This window comes from Bubalus kerabau, chromosome 1, assembly GCF_029407905.1.
Source record: "Bubalus kerabau isolate K-KA32 ecotype Philippines breed swamp buffalo chromosome 1, PCC_UOA_SB_1v2, whole genome shotgun sequence".
Classification (NCBI taxonomy): Eukaryota; Metazoa; Chordata; class Mammalia; order Artiodactyla; family Bovidae; genus Bubalus; species Bubalus kerabau.
Window position 1 is genome coordinate 163,919,603 of NC_073624.1, and position 9,276 is coordinate 163,928,878.

Below are 9,276 nucleotides of genomic sequence, written 5' to 3' on the forward strand. Positions count from 1 at the left end.
TGTAAAGCCAGCATAAACTGTGAAGCATCTGTACAAAATACTGAGAGAGGAAATCAAAAACCTGAATAAGTAGAAGAACAAACCATGTTCACAGATTGGAAGACTCAATGTAGCAATATCAGTTCTTCCCCAAATAAGTCTATAGATTTCAAGTAATTCTGATCAAAATCCCGGGAGGATTTTTTAAATATAAAGAAATTGTTTCTAAAATATAAACTGAATGGCAAATGAATTAGAATAGCTGAAACAATTTCGAAACAGGTGTTGAAAGAATCACTGTATCCAATTTCAAGAAGGATAGTAATCAGGACCACACATACTGATAACCCTGTTTGCGGGGAGGAATACAGCCATGGGCACTGAGAAGGGACTTGGGGGCCCAGCAGGGGAAGGAGTGGGCAAGATGAGGTGAGAGCGTAGCACTGCATAGGATCACTGGCATGGGGCTTCCCCCGTGGCTCAGAGGTAAAGAATCTGCCTGCCAGTGCAGGAGGTGAGGGTTCAGTCCCCGGGTTTGGGCAGATCTTTTGGAGCAGGAAATGGCAACCTGCTCCAGTATTCTTTCCTGAAAAGTCCCGTGGACAGAGGAGCCAGGTGGGCTACAGTCCATGGGGTCGCAAAGAATCAGACACGACTAAACAACAGCATTGTGTAAAACAGACAGCCGGTGGAAGCTGCTGAAGGGCACAGGGAGCTCAGCTCAGTGCTGTGATGACCTAGAGGGTAGGGATGAGGGTGTGGGAGGGAGGCTCAAGAGGGAGGGGATATATGTATACACAGGGCTGACTCACTTTGTTGTACAGCAGAAACCAACATAATATTGTAAAGCAATTATACTCCAATTAAAAATTTTTAAAAAGACAATACTGGTGAAAGGAGACAAATAGATCAGTGGAATAAAGAGTCCTGAAATAGACCCATACCAGTATGGCAAATTGATTTTAATGGTGCCAAAGAAATTCAATGCTTAAAGGATAGTCCTTTCAATAAATGTTGATGGAATAACTAGACATTCATATGCCAAAGAAGAGAGAGAGAGAACCTAATACTAAGCCTCACAACTATACAAACATTAACTCAAAATGGATCGGCCATTTAGCAGTTTTAATAAGTTAAATATGCACTAACCAGATGGCCTAGGATACACACCCTAGAGTAATAAAATCTTCACACAAAAACATGAATGCAAATGTTTTCAGCAGCACTATTCATAATCACCCAAAACTGGGGGGAGAAAAATCAATGTCCTTCAGCAGGTGAATGGATAAACATACCATGGTAATCCAATAAAGTCCTACTCTGCGGTAAAATGAGCGAACTACTGAGGCACACACAGATGAATCTCAAAGCCATTATTCTAAGTCAAAGAAACCCATCTCAAAAGGCTACATTCCTGTCTCACTCTATTTACAGGAGAGCCTGAAAATTCTAAAATGATCATGATGAACAACAGATCAGGTGTTAGGAGTGGAGAAATGGCGGGACTATAAAGGAAAGAGCACAAGGGAGTTTTTGATGGAATTGTTGTGTATCCTTATTGGGGTGGTTACATCACAAATCTCTATATGTGTTAACATTCAGGGAACAGTCAACAAAAATAAGACAAACAGCAACACGACGGCACACTAGATGGGCACCGTGGCAGACTGTGATCAGTCTCCAAGGTCTTGGGTGAAAGCCTCTTAAGTTGAAAATTCATAAACAAAACAGAAGATTCATTGGAAATCAGAAGACCCAGAAGGATAATGATAAGTTGTTGAGGGACTGTCGCTGCCAGTGCATGGGACACAGGCTCAACCCCTGGTCCGGGAAGGTTCTACGTGCCACAGGGCAACTAAGCCTGCGCACCACAAGCACCGAAGCCCACATGCCCAAGAGCCCATGTCCCACAGCAAGAGCGGTCAGCGCAACGAGAAGCCCATAAACCACAACAAAGAGCAGCCCCACCGGCCACAACTGGAGAAAGCCCGTGCACAGCAGAAGACCCAGTGCCACCAAAAATAATAATAGTAAGAGAAATTTTTAAATAATAAGGCATTGAAGGAGCAGGTCAGTAAGGGCCCTCTCCCGAACCTGAAGCACTGTTCAGCCACTTTCCCTGAATCTAGTGAGTTCTTATGGCACTGGTCCTCAAACTTACTGTCTACAGAGTCTGAAAAGAAAGACTGGCCTTGCAATAGAAGAGTATCTGTTACAAATGCAGGAATTGAGCTTCAATGATGTCTGTGATTCTGCTATACAGCTGAGCATCCAACAATCTAGAAAGTTCCCTAATGTGGGTTATACAGCTGACAATTGGCTTGACTGTTGAAACTATAGTTACCTCGAATATATTAGCTTGCTAGAGTTTCTATAACAGTAAGCACAAACTGAATGGCTTAAAATAAAAAGAAATCTATTCTCTCACAACTCTGGAGGCTAAAAGTCCAAAATCAAGGTGTTGACAGGGTGCTCACCCCAAAGCCTCAGAGGAAGGATCCTGCCTTGCCTCTTCCAGTTTCTGGTAGCCCCGTGCATTCTCTGGCTTGTGGCCCCATCACTCCACTCTCTGCCTCCATCTTTACTTGGCCGTTTCCTTTCTATGTGTCATCATACGACATTTTTCTCTCTGTGTGTGTCTGTCTCTGAATCTCCCTCTTCTTATGAATAATCCAGTCATATTGGATTAGTGCATGCATGCTAAGTCATTTCAATTGTATCCAACTCTTTGGACCCTATGGACTATAGCCCATGGGATTCTCCAGGCAAGAATACTGGGGTGGGTTGCATGCCCTCCTCCAAGGGATTTTCACAACCCAGGGATCGAACACTCATCTTTTGTCTCTTATGTCTCCTGCATTAGCAGGCGGGTTCTTTACCTCTCGCACCACCTCGGAAGTCCCTATTGGATTAGGGCTCACTCCAATTAGACTTCATTCTAATTTGATCACATCTGGAAAGACACTATATCCAAATAAGGACACACAGCTTAGCATCCAATGATCTAGAAATTTCCTTCACATGGGGTGTACATCTGACAAATGGCTTGGTTGTTGAAGCTATAACTTGTATGGGGATAAGTATGGGAAATTAGGATTTGAATAGACCTTTTGATGTGATACAATTTAACCTATAACATTAAGATTTCATAGAAAATAGGAGCTGAAAGGTGCAGTAGCAGCACTGGCATTGTTTGTTTGATGTACTAATAGCAAAGATTTCTAAAGAAGCTCACGGGCATGAAGTCTCTGCTCTCCGTATCTTGAATCACCTTTTTGAGTTCCTGGGAAAAACAGAGCCTCCCCAGAGTTGTACATTCTTATATGATGCAGGCTGCAACACTATTTAAAGTTTTCAAACCAGCCCTCACAGATGTAAAATTTAATGATTTTTTTTTTTTTTTTTGCACTTGCATTTCTCCTGTGTTTTGATTTCCCAAGTCTCAGCAAAAGTTTTGTTTAACCGTCTGGCCTTTTTCACAAAATTATCATGGAAGTTACTGGGCCTGGGAGGGGTATAAACAGATCTCTCTACCCTTATAACTCCCCTAGACTCAGCCACGTGTTCTAGTTGGAAGAAGCCATATTTATTGCTGTGTTCTTTTGTTCAAAGGGACTATGTTGAATTATGCATACATTAAAAGATCGTGAAATTTAACATTTTTAGTAGATAGAAACAAAAGTGGCATTGCAAAACCACGGTTGGCCAGGATCATTTCATCTTCTCCTGTTGGTTTATTTATTTACTCAGTAAATACCCACTGAGCAAGTACTATCTTCCACACCCCATGCCCATGCATTATGCTGGGGATACAGCGGGCTTCCTAGGTGGCACAGTGGTAAAGAATATGCCTGCCAATGCAAGAGACTCAGGAGATGCTGGTTCGATCCCTGGGTTGGAAAGATCCCCTGAAGAAGGAAATGGCAACCCACTCCAGCATTCTTGCCTGGAAAATGCCATGGACAGAGAAGCCTGGCAAGCTACAGTCCATGGGGTCACAAAGAGCTGGGCATGACTTAGCACACACACACACACAAAGACAAATAGGACAGAGCCATAAAACTGACAAAAATCAGCTTTAAGTGTTCTCATGGTGTTAGCATAAGGTTTCCTGGGACCTAGGGGCTGCTCCTAATTCTTCCTGGAGAGTGAGGGGGTAACTACCTTCCAACTAGTTTAATTCACTTCACCATGTCCATGGCAAACCCATTAAGAACAAAGACATCTTCTCCCCCTTCTATCTCCCCTATCCATTACAGTCCAGAACTTCCAGGGCAACCAGAGACACCTGACATTCACTTAGCAAATGCAGGTACACCGCTATAGTATGCCAAGTGCTGCGCCAGGCTGGAGGGCTAATGATGGTGGAGAGCCACAGCGCGGTCCTCCCTGAGTCTTCATCTACTCAAGACTTACTCTGGGAGAATGGGGAGCCCTTAGCACATCAGCTGGCTGGGAGAGCCCGTGAGGCAGCCAACAGCTGCTCATCCAGATATAGCCCTGCTGTCCTGAGAACATGTCAGCTTCTTATCCAAAAACAGAAGTATTTTTAATTCTCTGGCACTTCTGCCCCACTTAGAATAATACTTCAGTGACTAATCAGGGGAGCCCAACTGCTCTAAACTCCTAAGAGCTCAGGTGGCTCCTCAAAGCTCCCATTGTCATTAGCAGCCAGCAGGACCCAGGGCAGATGGCTCACGGAGCCCCAGGTGGGCCTGGCCACCTTCCCAACTTTCTGCAGGCCCAGGTACGCTGGGGAAGCTGCCATTGCAGACATCAAATGTGAAGGTGGCTTTCTTTTTATAAGGTTTTGGAAACCGGTGGTTTAGTCGCTAAGTCATGACCAACTTTTGCAACCCCGTGGACTGTAGCCCACCAGGCTCCTCTGTCCATGGAGTTCTCCAGGCAAGAACACTAGAGTAGGTTGCCATTTCCTTCTCCAGACGATCTTCCTGACCCAAGGATCAAATCTGGGTCTCCTACATTGCAGGCAGACTCTTTACCAACTTATCCACCAGGGAAGGATGTCTGAAAATATATTCAAACATCAGCAAACAGGGAGCAGTGCGTGATAACAAGATACACTTGAAGTCATCTGACAAAGACTTTAAGGTTTGTCAATACCAACCAAGTGTTGGCCAGGGTGTGAATAATAAAGTACAACTATTTCTGAGAGTTCTGTGTTAATACCCGGGGAACCTCCAACCTGTTTGCCATGCCCTACAACCCAACACAAGGGCAGAAAGACAGCCATAAGCTGTGTCCCTCACAGCACTGCTTGTGACGATAAAACATGAGAAACTCCACAAGCTTCAGGAGTACAGGCACAGGGAGGTAAGCTACTCATATAAGGAATCTAATCAGCATTAAAATGAGACAATCTCTGTATATTCAGAATTGTTCGTTCCCAATAGCACATTGCTGAGTGAGAATAACACAAGTTATAGAATATTATGCAAAACATGATACCACATTTCATCATTTGAAACACAGAAAACATTGCTCTCTCTTGTTAATGGATATGTAGTTAAAATGAAGAAAAATACAACTGCCATATTAGATGCCAAGTTTAGGACAATGCTTCCTTCAAGGAAGAAGAAAGGGAAATGAGCTTGGGGAGAGAAACAAAGGAGGTTTCAACAATGCATATTACGCTTCACTAAAAATATTTAGCTGAAACAGATCATATCATAATGTTTAGATTCATTAACTCTAAGAGGTGAGTGATAGAAAGAGTATTATGCACTGATCTATGCTTCGCATGAATTTTCACTTAATACCCACTACGATTCTGTGAGGGTAATGTGCTACTTACCTACCTACCCACAGTTACCAACAAGGAAACTGACACATTGAGATGATGCCTACGGTTACCCATGTAGGATCCAAACCCAGGCCACGTGGCCCTGCATCTGCATTCCTAATGACTCTAGAGTCCTGTCTGTGTGGAACGGATGTGGAGGCACATTGCAGTTCTTCCTGAAGTTTATGTATGTTCAAACAATGTAATTACAGAAGAGGGAAAAGTATTACAAGAAAGAGCGTCCCAAAGTCCCCCTGGGGTAGTTCATTTTGTTTCAATCTGGTCAGGCCATAGTGGCCAGATATTTGATCAGACATTATTCTGGATGTTTCTGTGAGTATGTTTTTGGATGAGATTTACATTTAAATCAATGGACTTTGAATAAGGCAGATTGCCCTCCATAATGTGGATGGGGCTCATCTAATCAGTGGAAGCCCTGGATAGAATGAAAAGCTGACCTACCTCAGCAAGAGAGAACTTGGCCAGTAGGCTGCCTTTGGATTCATCTGCAACAACAGCTCATCCTTCCGTCTCCAGCATGCTGGCCACCCTACAGATTTTAGTCTCGCTAGCCTCCAAAATTGTGTGAACCAATTCCTCCTTAAAATCTCTCTCTCTCTCCACCACAGCCCGCCCCCACCCCCGCCCATGCACGCCTGTCTCCCACTGGTGCTGTTTCTCTGACTAACACACCTCTCCTTCAGCTCTTGCCGGCAGAGGCAGGCCTAGAGCAGCTGTTGTTGGGCAGATGGAACAAGGCCTGTCTGGGTTGCTCTTATTCCCGCCTGTTTGGATTCTTGAAAAAAGAATCACAAGAAGCCACCAATTGTCAGAACATCAAGGTAGCTACTATTAATTCCATCTTATAGGAAGAAAACTGAGGCTCAAGAAAGCTAAATAACTTCCCGATGGCTCCCATCAGGCAAAATGCTTTTATGCTCAAATCTCATGCCTTTCCTTAAAGCATATGGCAAGGGCCAAGATAGTGGGTGTGACTTGGCTCTGCCGGAATGAAACACAAATGGGGTAAGCGTAAGGCAACCTAAGAGTAACTGAGCGACTGAGCAGACATTGAATTAAGACAAAATACAGGATCGTGTAATTACCGGGCATAGCTCATGTTATGACTATAGAGCAATAGATGATGAAGGCATCCATGACAGCAAGAGAAATGTTGGAATACAAGGTCCTATCTGATCCAAGAAAACCTTAACTAAATGAAGACACATACTATCCTCTTGGGAGGAATATATAGTATTATGAAGGTGTAAAATCTTTCCAAATTTATCTGTATCCTTAATGTAATTCTACCCAAGATTCCACCACGATTCATGGGTCCAAGAAGCTAATTCTTAAATTTACATGAAAGAATAAAGAATAGCCAATACACTTGTGAGAAAGAAGACTGATGAAGAGAGGTTCAAGAATTATTATGAAACCATAGCAAGTAAGGCATGTGGTCCTACTTCAGAAATAGATAAATTAACCAGCACAAGAGAATACAAAGCCCTGAAAGAGACGGTGTAGATATATGGAAATGCTCTAGGTCAGTTGCCCCCAACCTTTTTGTCACCAGGGACCAGTTTCACGAAAGACAATTTTTCCATGGGCTGGGGAAGGGGATGATTTCAGGATGATTCAAGTACATTTATTGTGCGTTTTATTTCTATTATTATTATTACATCAGCTCTATGTCAGATCATTGGGCATTAGATCCCAGAGGTTGGGGACCTCTGTTCTAGATGACACAGGAAGCAGGCCATGGGACACATAAGGGACTATTCAGTAATTTTGTTCAATAGATGGAGTTAGAAAATATGGTATCCACTTGGGAAAATAAGTGAATTTCAATCCCTAACTCAGTTCATACATAAAAGTAAAATGTCGTTGGATTAAGAACTTAATGACAACAGCCAACTTTAACTCTCTTATACAGGTAAATGTCTTTCTGATCTAGGGATAGAAAAGGATTTCTTAAGCCACCATCTCAAAAAAAAAAAAAAAACCTATAGAAAATAAATAGGTGATAAATTTTGACTGTATCCAAATTTAGAACCCCTGTTTATCTATGGAAACTTTCAAAGAAAATAAAGAGGCAATTAGGGAAATAATATTTGTAAATGATTATAAAAGACAATGGACTAATACATCAATAACATATAAAGAACTACAAATCAATAAGAATAAATCTTCAAAACCAATAGAAAAATGAGCAAAAGACATAAATGGGCAGTTCACAGAAAAAGAAACACCTGTGAACAATACAGCTCTAAGATCCTTATTCTCCTGTGTGATCAGGAAATGCAAATAAAGACTACAATAAAATACCATTTTACGCATATTCTGTCTACACAGATTAAGAAGCCTTTACCTGTTGCAGAGTGTGTGGATCAAGGCCATCTCCTATATGCTGCTGGTAGGAGAATGAGCTGATACAGTCAATTTAGAAAATAATTTGTAATTTTCTTGTAAAATTGAATATTCAGTACCTGACAACTCAACAATGCCACTTCAGGAGAAACTTGTGCGTGTAGAGCAGGAAACACACACAAGAATGTTCACAGCAGCAGAGTTCATAACAGCAGCATCTTGGCATCTTGCCTAATGTCCATCAACAGGAGAATGGATTAAAAAGGAGGCATCGTTTACAATAGCAGCCCATTGCAATATTATATAGTACTCAAAATGCTACATAACTAACTCCGGCTACACATATTAATCATGAAAACGTGTCATAAACCAGGGATTACAATTAATCCAATTCTGTGGTCTAAAAGTTAAGTGGGAAAAAAAAATCTTTGAAAGGATATCTATCTTTCCCTGGTCAGACAAATGCTGTGGTCTCACCCTTGCAAAGGGCATAAATGTTTATGTTATAAGAGTTCTTTAACAGCAAGTCCTTCCTGACATTCCTCAAACCAATATCATAAATGAAATATCTACACCAGCATCCTGGAATGAGATAAGTTGGGATTTAAGTGGCAGAGGATGGAGGCTTAGTGGCAGCCATATTTATTTATGTATGCATCCAGGCAGAGAATCCTCCAGTCCTGATGGTAAAAGATAACAGGAACGTCAAGCTACAGAATTGGGGAAGGAAATGGCTTCTAATCAGTCTGTCTGCTGGAACCGATTGCTTGAGATAAAGCCAGGCCACGCTGCTGAAGATGGATAATCAGGAGTTTATAGGACAAATGAACAAGCAATGATAAAAGAGGTAACCTCCTCGCCAGGAAGGAATGTAAATATAGCTGAAACAATGGAAAAGGCTGTTGTTAGATTTCAGTTTCCCAAGCATTGTTTATGTTACTCCCCTGAAAAGGCCTTCTCACTTTCCTGAAGAATTTTGAAAAACTAGGGACTTGGATGGGCTTCCCAAGTGGTACTAGAAGAATCGCCTGCCAATGCAGGAGACGCAAGAGACGCTAGATCTCTGCGTCAGGAAGATCTTCTGGAGTAGGAAACGGCAACCCACTCCAATATTCTTGCCTGGA